At 41.1% G+C, this 21,965-nt stretch overlaps 1 protein-coding gene across 2 annotated transcripts in view; it reads right to left on the bottom strand.

Annotated features, from left to right (window-relative positions):
• The window catches only part of TAF13 (TBP-associated factor 13), an 86,859-nt gene extending 65,767 nt beyond the window's left edge, over nt 1-21,092 (bottom strand). For both annotated transcript variants that reach the window (XM_087660707.1, XM_087660706.1), the window contains exon 1: nt 20,868-21,092. The gene's annotated coding sequence lies outside the window, so the exon portion shown is untranslated. The remainder of the gene's footprint in view (nt 1-20,867) is intronic.
• Nucleotides 21,093-21,965: the final 873 nt, after the last annotated feature.

Below are 21,965 nucleotides of genomic sequence, written 5' to 3' on the forward strand. Positions count from 1 at the left end.
TAAGACTACAAAGGCAATGGTTATCTTACCAAGGGAGCCCAAGTGATCACCCCAGAGAGGCTGAGGCATCGAACAAAGGATGCACATCGACTGCCCAATGACCTACCAAGTCTTGCAAAGGTGAATGGAATCAACAATAGACTTTTTTTTTTTAAGAACTTTGTAGTTTTGATAGATTTAACATTAAGTCAAGGTTTCAAAGCAATTTTTGTCCTATTGAGTATCCGTGCCCCAAACGAGAGAGTGATAAGGGATAGTCAGTGTTGGGATAAAGGCCTGGTTAAACCTCCGTGTATAGTACACGCACATTATCTAGCTGTACATGTGAATGCACCCTTGCGTGCCCTAAGTATAAATACATGTTATTCTTTGTGTACCAACACATAGTTGGTACACTCATATCGAATCGTACTTTCACTCTGCTCTCTCTCTCCAGCTATCACACTCTCACACTCACTCCTCTCAAACTTCTATCACTCTTAGCTAAGCTCTAACAATATCCGAGCAAAAAATTTCACAAGCTTCCCAAGACCACAACACAGGCAGCTCAAGCCACAAGGCTTGTTCAGCACAGGTTGTGCTGAAGACTAGCAGTCGGACGACAGGGCAACAGTCAAGTAGCCAGCAGGCGTATGGCGGTAGGGCGACAGCAATTAGACTCGCGACGACCAGCAGTCGCAATGTGATGGGGCAAACGACTAGCAGACGTAACCAATGCAAGCGGGGCGACCAGGCCAACGTAACCACCGTGCGTGACGGTCGCGCAGCGGTGGGTAACAGGCGGCAGACGGGTCCCCGGCTGATAGGTCACGCAACTCGCCTGATGGGTCAACGCACCACCCCCCCTCGTCATTTTTCCCAAATCAAAAATTTCATTTTCTATCAAATCTCTTTTAATTCCTTTCTTTTGACTAGGGTTCACGCGTGGAAGCACGGGTTACATATCTATGCGAATTTGAGCCCAAAAATTTGGGACTTTTCCCACATTTAATCATCCCGTCTATGCTTGGCAGTGACATTCAAGTCAGAAATCACAAACATTGTGCATGTTGACCTCAATCAAATTGGGGATTTTGCCAAATTTGTCAAAATTTCGCTCTTTTGAGTAAAATTTACTGACATTGGACCCTAGAAAATTGGGGCTTTTCATGTATTGATAAAATTTTGCTCAGTTGGGTCAAATTGGCCGACATTTATGCAATTTTGGACCTAAATTTTTGGAGGTTTGTGCAGAATTTGGTAAATTTCTGCATTTTGGCCTGTGTGGTGGCTGGTTCATGTACAAACAGCAGAGACTTATTTCTGGCTGAGAAAGACCAGCAGGGTGTTTGCTAGTTCAGCTTGTGCTTTTGCATTTTAGGGGCATTTACTCTTGTGTTCGTGATAAAATGGCTACAACTTCTTCCAGTTCAGACATCAAGAGTTTGATGGAAATCAAACGGTTTGAAGCTCATGGCTTTAATATTTGGAAAGATTGTATGCAGGGCATTTTGTTCCTAAAGAATTGTGAGGATGTTTTGCAGGAAGATAAACCCGCACTAATATCTAATGCAGTTTGGGCCAGGGTAAACAAAAAGATTGTGGCTTACATTAAGATGGGTGTCACTGATGACATCTTGACTAACATTAAGGGTTTAGAGACAGGTTATGCAATATCTGAGATGCTGAAAACTACCTATGAGATCACCACACTTGTTAATCAGGTGCATCTAATGCGCAAGCTGGTGAATATGCAACTTGAAGAGTCAAAGCCTCAACCTAAGCACTTGAGTACATTTACAGGCATTTTAAATTAGCTCAAGCATGCAAATTTGGACTTTGATGATAAGTTGAAGGCGATGTTTTTAACCATGACACTGCCTAACTCTTGTGAGACCTTGGTGGTTTCACTCAGCAATAACCCCAATCTCTCATATGATGGAATGAGGGGTTCAATCTTGAATGAAGAAATTAGATGTATGTCTAGTGGGAAAGGCAGCAACTCAGCTTATAATGTAAGAGGCAGGGCTGCAAATGCAAAACAGAGAAATAAGAAAAAGAGCAAAGGAAAGAAAAAGAGAGGCATTACTTGCTATCATTGTGGTCAAAAGGGCCACAAGAAACCTGATTGCAAGTATTACAAGAAGGAACAAGAGAGAAACAAGAATGTAGAAGATAAGAAAAAGAAGGAGGATAAGACAGATGCATTTGAGGCAGTCAAAGGCAAGAAAAATGTCAATGTGGCCTCTAGTGTGGTCATAGAGGAGCTTTCAGATATAGACACTGATGTATTATGTGTAGTTGACTATAATGCCCTTGTATGTCACACGCACGATATGCAGATTACCAAGGCTAATATGATCGATGCACTTTTGTCAATTGATGATGGTGTCACTCAGACTTGGATTGTAAACTCGGGTGTCTCTTTCCATATAACTCCTTGTTTGGAGTGTTTTGGTATGTTCGATACAAGCAGTTATGAAAAGGTGTATCTTGGAAATAACCATGCTTGCAACATTGATGGGATTGACACTATACACTTGTCTTTAGACAATGGGCAAGAGCTTGTGTTGAAAGATGTCAAGATATATGCCTGGCATTAAAAAGAGTTTACTATCCGTTGGTCAGCTTGACTTGCATAGTTACACTACACTGTTTGGTGGTGGTTTGTGAAAAGTGAAAAAGGGTTCCATGCTGATTGCAAAAGGAACCAAGAAGGGCACTTTATATTGTTTGCACCGTAAGCCTCGAATGGCAAGTTTCTTGCAGTTGCTGAAATTTGCAGCTACTTGGAGTTATGGCATAAGAGACTAGGCCATATGAGCCAAAAAGAACTTAATGTCCTTACCTCTCTAAAGGTTTGATGAAAAAGGCTCTAAACTTGACTTTTGTAATGAGTGTCAGTTTGGAAAGCAAATAAGAAATTAATTTTACTCTAGTGTCTCTTATAAGTCCAATGTCTTGGACTTAGTGCATTCTAATGTATGTAGTATGCCCATGAAATCATTGGGTGGTACTGCATATTTTGTCTCCTTTATAGATGATTGTTCCAAAAAGATTTGGGTATACATGTTGAAAAAGAAAAGTAAAGTGTTTGCTGTTTTTAAAACTTTTCATGCATTTGTGACCACTCAGACAGGTAAGAGGTTGAAATGCTTGAAAACTAATAATGGGGGTGAGTTCACATCTACTGAGTTCAAGTTTTTTTGTGAATTGCATGGAATTAAGAGGGAGCTTACAGCCCCTTACAACCCTTCTTCAAACGGGGCGGCTAAAAGATATAATAGGACTTTATGTGAAAGAGTGCGGTGTATGCTATCCATTGCTAATCTCCCTCGTGAATTTTGGGGAGAGGCACTCAAAACCATGGTTCACATTTGCAACTGCTCTCCAAACAAATCCTTAAATAATGGCATCCCTGAGGAGGTTTGGTCTGGAAAATCGGCCTCATATAACCATTTACGCATATTTGGTTGTGATACTTTTATGCATGTTACAAATGAACTAAGAAACAAACTTGACCAAAATCCACCAAATGCATTTTCATGGGCTATGGTGATGAGGATGAATTTGGCTACAAAGTGTGGTTACCTCAATCCAAAAAAATTATTCGCAGTCGTAATGTTGTGTTTAATGAGGCAAATTTGCTAAAAGGTACTTTAGCCTCTAATGAAGATATGAAAAATGCCAAATTTCAGAGTTTGCAGCTACCTATTACTTCAGAAAATGAGCCTCATGGTGCTATACCACAGGCTGAAATTGATGATCAGCCCGTTATTTTTGAGCCAAATGATGATGGACAGCAAATAGGATCACAAGGAGGTCATGGACAGCAAGATAAGCTTGCTGATTATGAAAATGCACGTGCTGGTAGTGAAAATGAAGGTGCTATACAGCATGAAGAGCATGCTGAAAATGGTTTACAGCAAACAATAAATGCTGAAAATAATATACCTCCAGATGTAGACCCAATTCCTGAAAATGTTGATCATTGGGTACGCAGGTCTACACACGTAAGAAGGCAACCACATAGGTTTGACCCCTCCTTGCATTATGTGATGCTTACAGATAAGGGTGAGTCTCTTACATACAAAGAGGCCAAGTCATGTGAGTTCAACAGTAAATGGGAGCTAGCTATGCAAGAAGAGATTAAATCTCTATATGCAAATGATACATGGGATCTTGTGTCGTTGCCCAAAGAAATAAAGCCTCTTCCAAACAAATGGGTGTACAAAGTAAAGATAGTTGATGGGACACCCCAAGTACAAGGCGAGACTGGTTGCCAAAGGGTATGCACCAAAGGAAGGGATTCACTTCCAAGATGTCTTCTCACCTATTGTGAAGATGACCACTCTACGTGTGCTTTTTACTCTCATTGCTGTATTGGACTTAGAGCTGTATCAAATGGATGTAAAAACAGCTTCATCCATGGTGACATTGATGAGGAAATCTACATGAAACAGCTTGAGGGCTTTGTAGTTCCTGGAAAAGAGCAGATGGTGTGTAAACTAAAACGCAACCTGTATGGGCTGAAGCAAGCACCACGGCAATGGTACAAAAAGTTTGACACTTTTATGCTATCTCATGAGTTTACACACAGCCATGCAGATCATGGCTAGTACATGAAAAAGGATACAAATGGCAGCCCCATCATACTTTTTTGTATGTGGATGATATGTTGCTAGCTGGGAATAGAAAGATTGGCTTGGATGCTCTTAAAAATTGGCTGAAATCAGCCTTCTCCATGAAAGATTTGGGGAATGCAAAGCATATTTTGGAATGAGGATTCGTAGAGATAGGATGCAGAAATTGTTGTTTTTATCTCAAGAAAAGTACATTGAAAAGGTATTGGACAAATTTAACATGGCTGAAGCTAAGCCTTTTCGGGTACCCTTACCACGTTATCTTAAGCTTAGCAAAGCTAACAGCCGAAAAGATGACGTGGAAACCAATGCTATGAAGAAAGTCCCTTATGTATCAGCTTGTGGCTCTCTTATGTATACTATGGTTGCTACTCGTCCACACATGGCTCATGCAATGGGAGTTGTTAACAAGTTTATTATCCTGGCAAAACACATTGCAAGGTTGTCAAGTGTATTCTTCGATACCTCGAGGGTACACAAAGAAAGTGTATTTGCTATGGGCATGGTGCACTTAGTTTGTAGGGTTGTTGTGATGCAGACATGGTAGGTGACTTGGACACTCGTAGATCCACCAATGGGTATGTCTTGACAATTGCTGGTGGGGCTATTTCTTGGTGTTCCAGGTTGCAGAACATCGTTGCACTAAGTACCATTGAAGCTGAATACATATCAGCTATTGAAGCTTCTAAGGAAGCTATATGGTTGAGCAAGCTTACAAAGGATCTCGGCATGTCTATGGGTACTGCAGTTTTGGGATATGATAGGCAGAGTGTTGTGTATTTGGCTAAGAATGCCATGTATCATTCACACACAAAGCATATAGATGTGCAATATCACTTCATCACACTGATTCTGAAGGATGGTCAAATCACATTGACCAAGATCAAAACACAAGATAACCCTACAGATGTTCTCACTAAAAGTTTAAGCAAAGCTCAGCATGAGCATTGCATCCGACTAGTGGGAGTTGGTTAGAGGTTCACTTCGGACCTTTAAGTGGGAGGTTTTTGGATTAAATGCCCGGTTTAACCTCTATGTATAGCACACACACATTATTTAGTTGTACATGCGAATGCACCCTTACGTGCCCTAAGTATAAATACATTTTATTCTTTGTGTACCAACACATTGTTGGTACACTCATATCGAATCGTACTTTCGCTCTGCTCTCTCTCTCTTCAACCATCACACTCTCACACTCACTTCTCTCGAACTTCTGTCACTCTCAGCTGAGCTCTAATAGTCAAATCCAAGACCTTCACAAAACAAGCATACTAACCCTATCATTACTGAGTGTCGATAGAGAAGGAAAATGGCTAAGGTGTGGGTGACACAAATATAGCAAAGATGTGAAGCAAGCAAAACAAGCAAAGCAACCAAGCAAGCTAGGAAGAATTGCCTTGGAGACTGCCATGTACAATGCCACGAATATGGTGAATCCAAAGTTGACTACTTCAAAAGACCAAAAAGGGATAAATGTGCGCAAATGCATGTTTACATGAATAAAATACCAATACATGGGATAATACAAACGGAGATGCAAGATGTCATACTTATGCAAAATGCAATGCAACGGTGCTACTTGGACAATACCCTCATAGGAAAATTGTTCACTTGTCCAAGTGCCCTTTTACAATATATCATCCTGACAGTACGGATGAAGTTACAAATGTCCATAAGTATAATACAAAAGAATAAATGAATGAATGTCTAAAAACTGTAAGCATCATCACTATCACTATTAAGAGAAGTAGCTGCCTTCTCTCAAACTAAAAGGAAAAGCAAGAGGGAAGCACCCTTTCCCTGTCAATGTAAAGAATTAGGAGAGGGTGTATCCAAGCTGATCCTAGGTAGAAGGAACTGAAGAACCAGTTAGTTAACCACTTTGGTCAAAATGTCTATAAAATTGTCTGATGAAGGCGCAAACTCTACGCAAATAGTGCCCAGCTCAACCTGCTCTCTGAAAAAGTAAAAGTGGACTCCCACATGCCACGTCCGTGGTGTGATGATCGGATTGCCTGCAAGAGCAATGGCACTCTAGTTATCGTAGTAGACAATGGTGAAAGAGTCACAAGGAAAGTCAAGCATTGCTAGTAAGCTCCTCGAATAGATGGCCTCGATGGTGCCATCAAAGAGATGAATAAGTCATCAACGTACAACAAGATAGAGTTGACCCCCTTTGCAGTAGATCGAACATATAAGCTCCGATCATAAGGGGTAGAATGATATCCATGAGTTTGTAAGAACTTATCCATCCTATGGAACTAAGACCGCAGTGCTTGCTTCGGAACATAAAGAGCTTTCTGATGTATCAGCCAACCGTAGTGAGCAGCTAGTGCGAGTAATAACCAAAAAGATAGCAACCACACAGTAGATGTGAAGATCTCTTCATAATCAATACCATGTTTCTGTCGAAACCCTTACACGACAAGGCGAGACTTGTACTTGTCTAAAGACCCATCAGCCTTTAGCTTGGTCCTCAAAATCCACTTCGTCTTGATGACTTTCTTATGGCTCGGATGATCCACTGATTCCCAAGTCTCATTTCGGTCAATACTCTTTAGCTCCTCCTCCATGGCGTCTCGCCATTGAGAGTGTTGATAAGCCTCCTGCCATGTATCCGGCTCAAAATGCGCTATATAATCAACTGTAAACAGTGATGCAAATAATGCTTGAGATACGAGCCACGCAAATCTTCTAGGTTCCTTCCGAAAGAAAATCCGATGGTGGTAAGATCCTCGAATCCTACATCGTCTGCTAGTACCAACGAGGTAACAGGTCTCGCGAAGGGAACCTGGGAGCTGAAGAATCCACAGATAGGTCAAGAGCGGATAGTAGACCGGGCTCAATAGGCACGATCTTCAATGAAGTGGATGGAGGAATCGAATCAAAATCCGGCGCAAAGGATTGTACGATATATCAAAGATGACGTCCCTCCTAACAATGATCTTGTTCGTCCGAGGATCGAACAAACAGTAGGCTTTCACTTCAGAGGAATATCCAATAAAGATAAGGAGATCAGCTTGGGGAGTAAGCGTTCTGATTTTATCATGAAGCGTGCACGCATGTGTATGTGTGTGTATATGCATGACACCGGAAGACTAAAGTGGATATGACAAGCCAAGAGCCAAAGAATGCCTCGTGCAGGGTCTTTTAAGAAAGGCATTGGTTGAGGATGTATATCGCAATGTTAGCAACCTTAACCTAAAGGTGCTCATCACGGAGCTCTACTACAAACAATATAAAGCGTGCCATTTCCATAACTGTCCGGTTCCTACACTCCATGACTCTATTCTAAGAACGGGAGTTGGTAGAGGTGAGCTGACGAGAGATGCCATGGTGCTATAGAAAATCGAAAAACTCGTGGAAGATGAACTCGCCACCACTATCACTCCTCATGCAACCAATACGACAACCCATCTAGTTATGAACCAACAACACCCAAGCAAAGAAATATGTGAAAGCATCGGACTTATGCTTAAGAAAGTGCAACCACATGTATCTCGAATAATCAACCACTATTAAAAAGTACGACGTGCCGTTCAAGGCGGTAGTGGATGTTGGCCCACAAAGATCAACGTGAATCAATCTGAGGTGCCTCAGCTCTATGTGTAGACTGCTAAGAAAATGGAATATGGTGCTACTTCTCGAGTTGACATGCTTTGCAGATATCTCGAGCTAGCTTCACGCGAGGAAGGACCTTAATCATCTCATAGTGAGACAACTCATAAAGAGAGTCATAACCAAGATGCCCTCGGCGGAAATACCAAAGACGCTCATTATTTGTAGGCTTCCAAGATGTGGCTAATGCCACGAAGCTATGGAGCATGAGCCCTCGACTATCGGCTCAATAAGAAAATGGGTCATGCGGTATAGGCCATTAGGCTGTGCCTCACCGCGAGCAATCACTAAACCCGTCTGAGAGTCAAGGACCTTGATTGTGATTACTATAAAGAAAACTCCTCACCCCAACTGGCAAAGCTGCTAAACAAATAACAAGTTCACCCTAAGCTAAGGGACATAGTATACATTGTCCGACGAAGCCAAATCCGAACCCTTTTCAGTGGCAAAACTGATGCAACCTTGAGCCTAGATCTTGACCGAAGAGTTGTTTTTTATGCGAACCCGCCCAACTACAAGGGCTCGAGTACAGAAGATGTCCTCTATAGGAGTCATATGATGTGTAGCTCCATTGTCCACAATCCAAACAAGTGTTGATGTGCTCGGCTATGACAAGTGGACCTCTGCAGTAACCTCATCGAGAGGCAACTCAAAGATGTGGACAAGACTCGCATCGAATGTCTTTACAAAGACAATGTGGGCCTTTGCAAACCAGCCAAACAAGCCCTCTAGAGTTCAGAGCGTTGTCGACTACGATGACTGACTGGTGGCAGTGTGAGTCTGACCTTTCCACTACCCCTTGCCATCACCTTGCCTCCCCTAATGGGGGCTGCCCAACTGAGGGGCGGGGATCTATGACTTGGGTTTTGGTATTGTGTCTCATGCCTTTGATTGACACTCATCGTCAAAATGACCAATCCTATTTTTCTTAGGTACATTCTGCCACCCGGGTTTAAATTGAGATTGGGAGTTTCCTTGTTATGATTCTCTTGCTTGATTTTATTTTTTGATTTTGATTTGAAGTTTAATTTTGTTTACCCTTTCCTTGCTGCCTCTTCTGAGAATGAGCAACAAGAGCCTCCTCTGAAGGATTATTCATATGAAACCGATTGAACAGTCGTGCATACTGCAATAGTTGGCATTCAAATTCATACAATGTAGGTAAATTGGGTAGAGAAACCACTTGCTACACAAAATTGAAGTATTTACGCGGCAACTTGTTAAGAAACAATGTGACCTCATCGTCAGAGAACTTAAGAGTCCCTATAGTAGAGAATTCGGCAAGGAGACGCAGATACTCAACCAACTTGACTTACAAGTCATCCAGGTCAGATATTTTGAAGTTCTCAAGCCCATAATCAAGATTTATTCAACGGGTCCTATCCCAACCGCATAGTGGTCAATCAAGTGTGCCCATCGCTCTGACGCTAACTCAAAATACTGAAGCTGAGAATGAAACTCAGGCAATAAGCCCTACATCAACTCGACGATAGTGGAGGCTTTCCTAGCCTTCCATGAGCGGATGACCTCGTATGGAACAAGTGTGGCATCGAAACCCCTGCATAAGATCCCATAGGTTCTGTGAGTCAAGAACATGTCTCATCAAGTTCAACCAAGTTGTAAAGTTTGACTCGTTAAAACAAGTCATGTCATTGAATGCATGCTTGGCAAAAGATGAGGTAGAACCATGAGGTGTCGAAAATGTAGGGTAAGATAGATGTGAAGGATAAGATGGTAATGGTGGTGGTGGTGGTGGTGGTCGTCGTCGTCGTTGTCGTTGTGTCTGATAAGGAGGAGGAGGAGAAAGAGATGGGTAGGTAAAACTAGGCTATGAGTGTCCAATGAGTGCTGATTGATACAGAGACACTAGAACATGAATGTTTTCATAAGGTGTCGGTGGAGGTGGAGGCACTGGGACACGTAAGCCCTGTCCAAATGTCACCTAGGATACAACATAATGACCAGAGGGTCCATTAGATAATGCCATGGAGGCAAACTAGGACACCAATTGATCCACACTCAAGAGAGACTAGGGGGAATACCCATGCTGCAATGATCCCGAAAGTATGTGAAAAAAAGGTGGAACACCACCCGGCTAAAAAAGAGATGAGATCCTAATGGCTGTGCCTAAGTTTGAAAAATCCCTAGGGATGGTGAATAAAAACACACGTAATCCTACGTGAGATACAACATATGGTGCACTTAATGGAGGCTGAAAGGATGTAGCATCAAAATAAGAGAGTAGGAGGGAAGGGAGATTAAATGGATTTGTGATAGGTGTAGATGTGGGAAACAATGTGGATTCCTTTTATCCATGAAATGCATTAAATTGAAATGATGATGATGATGATGATGCACCTACTTCATTTTGACCTTTGAAAACAAAATTGTTTGAAGAAAAAGAAGAGGAAGAAATGCTCACAATTTCTTATTTCAACTTCTTACCTAATCTTAAGTTCATAAAGAAATATATGTCTTCCTCATTACTCATAAACCAAAAATTGGTTTTCAAATGTCATGCATCATCAAAATCATCCATACCAATAGGAAAAGGAAAATCATCATTAACAGAATCTGAAATGATAGACATACCTGGCACTGAAGAGAATAAGTATGACGGCAATGGAGTGTACTCTGTATCAATTTCCACTTGCGGATGGCCAGTCCTAAGTGGAGATCTCGCCCTTTCTGCATGATCAGTAGATTGATGTACCGAATCTAAAGGGTAAAATTCAGATTTACCTTCTATCTGCTACTGATCTCTATGCATCATAATGAGATTGTACTCAGCTACAGTGATCTCATAAGGCCGTGGAACTCCATGGTAATCCAATGTCCATACAGCCATGTCGGAAGCTTATGAAGCAAGCTCTAAGGCCCACTCCAACTTATTCCTCGATGGATTTAGCTCAGATGTGAGAAGTGGTACGGAAGTAGTCTTCGAAGTCATCTACCCTTCTATTGTTCCTGCTTCTTATATAGAGCTTTTAGATCAAGACCTAGGTTTCTCTCAGAGAACTCGGCTCTGATACCATGTGAAGAAATACCCTAACACAGAAACACAAATAACACCGTAGGACAGAGCACAGAGACTGATAGAAAAACACAGTTAGAGTTAGGGCAACTCAGAGAAAATGAGCACAAAGAATGAGTATAGTGATATAACTACTGAATATACAATGCCCATGCAACAAACACACTATGCAGTGAATGAACACTAAACCTCGAACTCCTATATCTCAAGGATCAAGGCAAGGGTAATGAGCTGGAGAGTACATCATACTCCAAACGGATCCCAAATCGTAGCAAAGCAGCCTCTGAGTGTCGAACAACAATAAACGCGACCTGTGTGTGGCTGGACCTGATGCAAACAGCCGTCTAGAGAGAGTGTGTTTTGTAAATGCAAGTTGCGGAGAGAGAAAAACTGCAAATACAGGCTGAGGAGAGAGAATCTGCAAATGTAGTCTTAGGAGAAAGAAAATCTGCAAACGCAACAAGGAGAGAAAACAAAACAAGTTGAGGAGAGAGAAAATCTGCAAACACAACAAGGAGGAGAGAGAAAACAAGCAAGGCAGCAACTGGGGCCTGCAAACGCAACAATATCCTAACATGGCAAGCTGTACGACAGCAAGATGGGTGGACAGCAATAGTCACTTGCCTGGATGGAGGGTTAGAAACAAAGGCCACATGAGTGAAGATTGCAATGGACGGCTTGGATTGCAATGTCCTCTGGGAACGAGGTGTGGGCAGCAAGCTGAAAACACCTAAAACTTGGAAAAACAAGATTAAGGCTGAATGGAGAGCAATATACCTATTTATAGAAAGTTTGGGCCCTTCCAAGTGGGTTTGTGCTTATAGGGCACAAATAAACAAGGTTTCTTCCCTAATTAAGCATGTTTTGAGGCTTTTTAAGTGAAGCTAATGCATTTTTTAGCTCAACAAAAGCGTGACAACCAATGAATCTACATGGGTTGTCGCCAAATCAAGGATCCAATCAACTAACGATAGCTAGAAGCATTGACAGTCAACAAATTTGCATGGGGTGAAACCTTTCAATTATGATACATAAGAGTGGGGATGAAACAATATCTGGTCATCTTGAAGGTAGTCAAAAGCTCTTGCATATATGGCTATCAAGAGAGAAAAATCCCCCTCTCAATCTGCCATATCTCATGACCTAAGAAGAAATGTAAAAGACCCATGTTGGTCATCTCGAACTTCTCTTCAAGGGCATTCATTCACTTGACCATTTGGGCATAATCACCTATAAGTATGAGGTCATTCATAAATAAACATGGGTTACCAACCGACTAAAGTGGAGATACAAATTTGGGTCGAAGTTTGTCCTCCAATACCCCAACCTCTCCTAAGGAAGGAACAATCTTTTCATTCCATCTATAAGGAGCCATTTAAGGCCATAATGAGCCTTTTTCAACGTACACACCTTACTATCTAAGCTCAGGAACCTAGCAGGCTGCTCAACATAGATCTCCTTCTTTAAATCTCCATTTAAAAATACCGATGTTATATCCAACTCGTAGACCTACCATCTCCTTTGGTTGGCTACGCTAAGTATGGTATGAATGGTGGCCATCCACATGGTAGAACAAATGTGTCATCAAAATTTGCACCTAGCTTTTGAGCAGAACCTTTGGCCACCAAAGCAAGTATTATGTTTGTCCAATGTGCTATCAGAACAATATTTAGTCTTGAAGGTCCACTTCACTCCAGTCACCTTGTGGTGAACAAGCTTAGGCACAAGCTCCCACATGTCATTGCACTCTATAGCCTCTAGCTCTTGTTCCACGGCCTTCCATCGATGGTCATACTTTAGTGCCTCACCAACTGACGTAGGTTCCCTATCTATCATGGCATGGGTCATGTGTTGAGGTAAAAATGTATTCTAAACTTAATTTTCTCTCAATTATAGCCTCAAAACTCAAAATTACCAAACTTATATCAAAAAGAAGTGTGATCCTACAAAGTATCTATGTCCCATAAGCCGAACCCTAGTTTGGGAGGACCCATCCATCTATAAATATACATGCAACCCACCACTCAGCCCTAATCTCGTTTTTACAAATTGAAGTGCCTAAACTCTATTGTCCACATGCCACATGTAGGATATCTCAATTCAAGTTGATGTGCATTGTTGTTTGCTATCGGTACCTGCTATGCAACCCTCCAAATCAGCTGGCTACTAGTTCAGCCTGCGTTTACTGCTGTACAACCATTTGTTGCTACTGTTTGGGACATGTCAGTTGTTACCTCCTTGACACGTGGACTGTTGATCTACATTTTGTTATTCCAATCCCAATCTACCCATCTATCAAATCACTAATTTGGCCACACCTAAGCTACATTTGTTGCTGCCAGACATTTGTCCAAGAGACTCTAGAGTTCACGGGTCAATATTTCACCTTTGCATAGTGTGTTCATTACATTGAGCATCGTATGTATTCAACATTCATTATTCATTCATTGTTTTCTTTAGTGTTCATTGTCTCTAAGTTATCCTAACCCTAACTGTATTCTTTATCAATTTGTGCTTTGTCGTACAATTGTGTTTGTTATCTGTAGACGAGTATTTCTTTACATGGTATCAAAGCTAGATAGTCAAAGAAGAAACCTAGGCATTTAATTGGAGATCTCATCATCAAAAACAAGTTCATTAGAGGGAAGATGACTTCAATCATGTCAACACTGCTTTAGTCTCTAGAGCCCTCCATGTAGAGACCCAAAAAGGTGTGGGTTTCACATCTTGCTCTACAAGAATCCCACATAGAAGAGACATCAAACTACCATGGAGTCCAATCACCATATGACATTACACAAGCCAAGTACAATCTTATTCTTGTGCATCGGACTCAAATCTATTGATTTAACAAGAAGGACAAATACTCCACATGGGACAGGCCATTTCACTTTGAGAAACTAGCATATGGAGTACAAGCCGTTATTTTCTACCCTGCCATCCACTCCTATGCTAAGTATGCCTATTTATAATTCATCTTATCCCATTCCTACTTCTTTGAAAAACTTTGGTGATACTCAAGAGGAAGAAGAAATAGTGCAATCAATTCGTAGTAATTTAAGTTCCAAAGAGGACAGACTTTTGTATATAAACACAAGAAGAGGTGAAAGAAAAAAAGTTGTAAACTCTTCTGTAAGTTTTCCTTCTCCTAACTTTCCTTAAAGTTTTGCTTCTCAAGGTCAATTTGAAGTAGCTGAAACTTCTCGTTCTTCATTTCCATCTTCACCGACATTTCAACTTCAAAGGACGAATTCAAAAAATCAATTTAATAAATTCACTCATAAATCATCACCTCAATTAAATTTCTCACCTATCCCACCCACTTTTTCTGCCCCATCACCATTCACTTTTGCTATACATCGGCCATTCTTCAACACTTTCCTTCTCCAAACTCCAAATTTTAGCAACAAAAGAAAGGGAATATTTAGGTAGAGACAAGAGGAGGATGTGGACATGTAATGTGAATACCTAGCACCTGTCTAGGCACATTTTTAGCAATCCATTGAGAGACAAATCTTAGCGACACTGCCCAACACTCCCATGGAATGTTCCGAGGTTTCTCGCTTAGGGTTTCTCGAGTGCGTCTCACAACGGAACGTTCATGGTCAAGCCCACTGGGATTGACCTAAAATTTGGGTTCCTAGTGTCAAAGTCTCTTGACAGCATTCTAGCATTGGGTCTTGGGCATCCTACTTTTCGCAAAGATACTCGAGCCGAAGTAGATCCATGCCGCACTTGGTTCAAAGAGAATGTGAAACGAGAGGGATGCGCCGCTCAATCTCTCTACCCATAGATAGCACCGACATGAAAACACAGCAAGCAGTCCTTTTGACAAACAAGTTCCTTAACTTATCTTCAAGTTAATCTTTGTCTCTTGCCCATACACGAGAATTTATATATCCCTTCTGCCCTGCAAAAGTAGCTGGGTCCAAATCACATGGCACCACAATTTCCATCCTTTATCTAGAATAGGATCTTCCAACGACACAAATATTGGGGCCACGAAGGTCTTCAACTCCATTCCGAACTTGGTAAGGGGTGTCCAAAGCTCCACCTGACCCGCGAGCTACCTAGGAGTGAAACATTATTCACATGGTTGGCATTTTCAACACTCGAACTTCGGCCCATGAATTGAGCACTCTGACTATCACAATGGAGAACAAGTAACTCTGTAATGCCAAGCTCTCCCACTAGACGTGAAAGCCATAAAGCCTCCTTGCATGCCTCAGTGGCAACTACATACTCTTCCTCTATAGTAGACAATGCAACACACTTTTGTAGCCTAGAGATACAAGAGATTGCTCCTCCTGTGAAAGTAAACACATACCCAGAAGTCAACTTCCTGCAGTCTGCATGACCAGCATAGTCTGCATCCGTAAAGCCAACAACATATGCCTTCTGCTTTCCAAAGCAGATGCACAACTCCTTTGTGCCTTTGAGGTATCTCATAATACCTTTTACTGTATCTCAATGCTTTTTACCAGGGGTTGCCATGTATATGCTAACTACTCTCACTGCAAAAGGCAATGTCAGGACGTGTAGCAACCATAGCATACATCAAACTGCCAACAACTGAAGCATATGGTATCTTGGCCATTTCAATCTTCTCATCATCAGATGTAGCGTTGTCCTCTGTACTGAGTTTCACATATGGAGGCAATGGAACCCCAATTGTTTCCCCCCCTCCATATTGAAACGCTACAAAACTTTGGAGATATACTCCTGCTGAGATAGATAGAGAAAGCCTTTAGATCTATCTCTGAGTATTCGCATGCCAAGAATGTGATTTGCATCACCCAGATCCTTCATGTCAAAGCTGCCATGAAGACTTTGCTTCAATGAATCCAAGGCATGAGTATTCCTGCCAGCAATCAACATGTCATCTACATACAAACCAAGATGATCAGGCTACCATCTGCTGCCTTCTTGGTGTATAAGCAGTGATCCACTTGACTTCTATGAAAGCCTTGGGACTGCATGAATGTATCAAACTTATGATACCATTCTCTTGGTGCTTGTTTCAGCCCATACAAACTCCTTTTGAGTTTACATACCATTTTTTCTTTCCCTTGTTCAACAAACCCTTCAGGCTGCTACATATAGATGTCTTCATGCAGATCACCATGTAAAAACGCAGTCTTTACATCCATCTGTATGAGCTCCATATCCTCAGCTGCAACCAAGCCCAAAATGGTTCTCAATGTAATCATCTTGACTATATAGTGAGCTCTATGTGTATGTCTTCATTATATTTAATTTTAATCTACAATTTTTATCTGTATACGTCAGTGATGCTCTAGGGGTAGGTATGTTAGAAGGTAGCTTGATGCTCGAATATTCATGCTCGATTTTCTAGCCTTGCTCGATTTCCATTGCTCGCTTTTCTAGCCTTGCTCGGTTTTCATCACTCGCTCTTTGGTTTTCCTCCTCTCCATGTTAGGATAGGCCAAAAAGGGTTCTTATGCATCTCATCATTTGTATCTGCAAGTAGAGCATGTGCACCAAAATGTGAAGAGACAAAGAGTGCATCACTCCCGCTGTCACTATCATGAGTGACTATATTCACCTCCTCAAGTTTTACACTGCTCTTCTTAGGCTGACTGTCCTTCTCTTCCTTGCAATCATCTATTTTCTTGCCTTTTCCTTTCTCTTTCTTCCATTTGTAGTAGTCACGTTTAAAGTGACCCTTCTTGCCACAATGATGGCATTCAACATCTTTGCCACGTGATTTACTGTGTCCCTTGCCATCATATTTTATTTTACCTTTTGTTGTGATCTGCCCCTAGTATGCAAAGCACTTGAAGACTTACTGGACGCATTGTTCTGCCAATTCATCTCTTCCATAAGTAGAGCACTCTCTACATCAACATACAAAAGGATCACATAGCAGTCCTGAATGTATCTCAACTCTCTGGTAGAGTGCAAAGCAAGAAAGTAGCCTTAAATTCCTCATTAATCATGAACTTCAAGGCAACCAGCTGGCTGAAAATGGAGTTAAACTCACTCAAGTGAGTAGACATTGTTGTACCTTCTTTCATACACAAATCCATAAGCATTTTCAGCCAACACACTTTACTTGCAGGACTCTTCTGTGCATACAGTTCTTCCAGTCTAGTCCATATAGCATATGCAGAATCCAAACCTTCAATTTTAAAGAGCAAGGCATCAGAAATCAATAGCTCTATGGTTGAGCGTGTAAGCTCATTCAACTCATCCCAATCATCCTGATCCATGTCCGCGGGCTTTGCCTCTTTTGTTTTGATCGGCTTTGCCTACTTCTTTTGTAATAGGATATTGTAGCATTGTTTTTGCCAAACTGCAAAATTATGTGCGAGAGAAAAGTTTATTGTAGTTACATCTCATGAATATCTTCTACGTTTTTTCCTAAGAATCTAATAATTTTCTTGTAGATTCTGAATCATTGAAGCTTGTACAACTTCATTTCTTGTAAGTTCAAGTTCTCTTTGAGTCCCATTGGAACAATTGAGGTAGATATGTCGAAAGTTGTGGAACTAGGAGCATCATTGTTTGGGTGCTTTGGACATTCCCTTTTTAAATGACCTAACTCCTTGCAATAGAAACAACGCGGAACTTTGTCACTTGGGGTCACACAATTCTTGGTTGACTTTGCCAAGATTTACTTCTTTAGACCAAGTTGTCATAGGACCCTTTTAGCTGACCGAAGTGGTCCTTCATCTCGGAAACTCTGTTTCCAAATTGTCCTCTTTTTAGATCTGGATTGAGATCCATGGACAATCGGGTTTGCTTGTAATACTAAAAAATACTCCCAAGCTTTGACATTCTGGTAAGACCCAATCTATATTAATTGAGAAGAAAAACTTAAGAGAAATTCATTGCAAGTTATAACCGTCATTCCTTGCTAAAATATCTCTGATCACTTATAAGTTCTAGGCTCAAAATTGATGCAACTCTTATTACTCGGGTTAACTGTAGTTACAAGAGTAAGGTTAATTCCAATACAAGTTGTATTACATGTCGATAAAATTTTCTAGGATTTCTAATCATCTTGAAGAGGTGTAGTGGGTTCTAGGTCTTCGTCTTTGTCTGACAAGTTGCATGGGAGAGTTATCTACCATTGGTCGAGCATACGCTCAATGATACGGTCCACACCTCTACCAAGCGAAACTTATTTGAGAGAGTTTATGGGCGACCAATTAGCAATATCTTCAACCATGCTTTGAAGACCTCTACCAAGAACTATGTGGCAAATCAACCAATTGTGGATATGGATAGATTGTTAAAGCAAGTTTGAGAGAATATCCAAGAGATGCATCTAGTATTTCTCATAAGTAATCTTGCGGAATATCATGGATCTATTCCTACTACAACCCCGTATCAGGAGGAGCCACAATTAGCCAATGTTGACGGACTTAAGAAGTTGGTGGTGCCAAAACAAGTGTTACTTCACATATACAAGAAGGATACATGAAGAAAGGAACTCCAATATTTGCTCCATTTGAATTCAAGGTTATCCCATACACAAGGCATTTGGTTGGATGAGTCCCAATTTGGTGATGACTCTCTATCTTTGCTTTGGATCTATTAGGAGGCTATGCATCTAGGGACAGCCACAATTCTAGTGGGGAAGAATGTAGTGCATCTAGGCACTGCACAAATAGGCAGGCAATGGGATAGGTGGAGATGGATGCATCATTTTTACAAGAGCACATTCAAGAAGGATTCGAGAGCACATGAGAGAAGAATTGCACGAGAGGTGAGACACACATGTGGAAGACAAAGGCAATAGTAGGTCATGATGTGTAGGTCATGGGCAGCAAGATCACTACTTGTGGATCATGGGAGCTAGTCCAAGTTTTGTGCAAAGGCATCTTAAAGAAATGGTGACATAGCAACATTTATTAAATATTAGTGACGAATTTTCAAAAGAAAGTAAGGGTTGATTTATTTAACTAACTAAAGGAACAACTGTGGAAGACTTGACGAAATTAATGATGAGTTGGCTAGACAAATCCCAAAGCATAGATAAAAACAAGATGGTGGTGACCCATGAGGGCATCGAGGTGATTTATTGTGGCGGATCAAGTGATCAGCAATGCACATCTTTTTTTTTCTTCTATTCTTGTCAAGTTGCAAGGAGCAACAAGAAGCAAATTTACTTGCATATAGTAGAGTGCATGTAAGATTGAGGTGAATCTAAGTGTTCATAGGTTGATCAAGGTGAAGACTATTTGAGGCAGATCAAGATGGAGGGGAGAGTTGTTCCAAATAGGATAGTTGGGGTGACTTCGTGCATTCAAAGTCTTGGTCATAGCTTGGGCTCTTGAAGCCAATACTTGTAAAAATCTCTATTTTACCATTATACTAAAGGTGCAAGGATCTATTCTGCTTTGCTTGGATTCTCTTTTCTTTTATTTCAGTTGTGAATTAAAATTATGAGTCTTGCAAATTAAACTAGCTACAACAGTGCATGTATTCTTGGAATGGTGTGGCAACAAAGAGGCAATGAGCTAAGGATTGAGGGCTAATGGCAGAGACTGAAATGATGGCAATGATATACATGTGCCTCCAACAAAGTCATAGTCCTACTACGGGCAACCACACAAAGATGAAAAGAATTGTTCGTCACATATGAGGTGGCATTTGATCACAATGGGTGGTGCAACCACTTGAGTTAACAAGCAAGGATCTATATCAAGTCGTATCAAGTGGTCACACCACTACTTGCAACCAAATGTTCCCTCCAGTGTGACAAATAAGTCCCCTCACTACATGAGTCAACTAGATCCTTGCTCATGAGCTCAAGTTCTGGCACTACTGATTATGACCAATTTTCCCTCCAATGTGATAAACAATCCTTTCTTGTGTGGTCACCTTATGCATTGCTTGTTGGTAGGCCATGGTACTACAGAGCCATGCATTGATTGGCACATATGTAACGGTGGTGACCTTTCACCATAGAGGAAAGACCCATACCTTTAACGTAAAGGGGAATTAGTCCCTCGTCTCAACTTCAACCACTCCCAAAGTAATCCAAAATTACCTTTCAATATACTTAGTATTTACAAAAAGTCACAATGTTAATGAATCAGCTGATAATGTGTTTGAGTTGGATAAAGAGTGCATAACATTCCTAAAGGAATCTCATGATTGTTTTTTGTAGTCTTTGCCAGGTGGATTGCCAGCTGAAAACCAAAGGATAGTACCGATGATTTAATCAATAGTAACAATCCACTGAACAAGCCGCCTTACAAGGTGAGTGCATCCCAACCGAAAGAGATTATGAGTCAGGTATAGGAACTGTCGAAAATAGTGCTAATTCATCCCAGTTCATCTCCGTATTGCTCTCCTATCTCTTTCCTTGAGAATCTATATTCTCATTTACAACGTCCTCATTCAAGTTTAACCTTGGTTGTTTCAACCATATTTGACCAGAGTCGATTCTAGGCTTTAGAAGCTTTCGAAGTTTCTAGGTCTTCTAAGCTTCCAAGTTATCTTCCTAGAGCTTTCTTCCGCCATATCTATGATGGCAAAAAGCTCGTGCATATAAATAGCAATGGCTAAAACAAATATACATTCATAAGGTAGAAAAAAAAGACAGCAAAGCTCACCTTAGCTAAGCAACTCGTTGTAGTTGTCCCTGACTAAGCTCATAAATCCGGATTCTGAACTCTGAGAGCTTGGCGGCGGGCTATGGCACCGTGGCACAGACTCAAGCAGCCAAGCTCACTTGCTTCAGCGAACTGGCAGAGAGAGAGAGAGAGAGAGAGAGAGAGAGAGTGTGTGTGTGTGTGTGTGTGTGTGTGTGTGTGTGTGTGTGTGTGTGTGTTTTTTGAAGGGACTCGCGAAGAGAGAACAGATTCGTAAAAGTTCTGTCGATTTCAGAAATCACTTTTTTGAATATAGCGCGAGTTTTTCCTATTTATTAATTAAAACTCTCCTTTGTTTTTATTTTAATAGGAAGCGTTAAAATATGCATTCCACTTAAGAAAAGAAGAAAAGTATATGCGCATAGGATTCACGGGTAAAGCACCTTAGATCAATTGCCAATAGGGTTCTTAAATTCACTTTATATTTTAAAAAACCCTTAGGTTCTTACTCAATTGAGGAGGAGGGTCAAGGCGAGTCTAAGGAGGAGGAATTCTTGGTCTTCAAGAGCCTAAATACGGTTCTACATGGCCTCCCTTTGTGTCAATTTGCGCCAACACTCCTCATGGACTTTGAATTTCCAGAAGGTTGCCATCTCCACTTCATTTCCAACTTCCAGGCCTAGGTTAAAAGGGTGAGTGGTAGGGTTCCCTTCCTGATTGGACCTATTCAAAATGGAGTGTACCAACTCATGAAACAATGCTTCTTTCCTTTTTTGCAACTCCTCCTTTTCCTTCTTTGTTAGCTTCTTTCTCACCCACTAGACTAACATTTTGGTCTCAACTTTTGCCATAGCTCCAGTCTTCTTGCACGCTTGCATGTCAAAATCTCTCATTAGTTTCAATAATAAGTTAATGGTTTTATTATTAAATACAACCTCATTCCTATCTAGCCAAAAATTCCCCAGAGTAATTCCATGTACGCAAGTCAAGAGTGTGGAGAGGAGCCCATTGGCTTCATTGAGCAGCAGTTCCTTTCAAATACAAGCTATTGGGTCACAAAGGCAGGATTGTTTTGTGAATCTTGAGGATGTAGGGTGAGTTAGTGGGGCGATTCAGGAA

The sequence above is a fragment of the Lygodium microphyllum genome, chromosome 20, assembly GCF_053477565.2.
Source record: "Lygodium microphyllum isolate KBCC chromosome 20, Lygodium_microphyllum_v1.1.10, whole genome shotgun sequence".
Taxonomy (NCBI): Eukaryota; Viridiplantae; Streptophyta; class Polypodiopsida; order Schizaeales; family Lygodiaceae; genus Lygodium; species Lygodium microphyllum.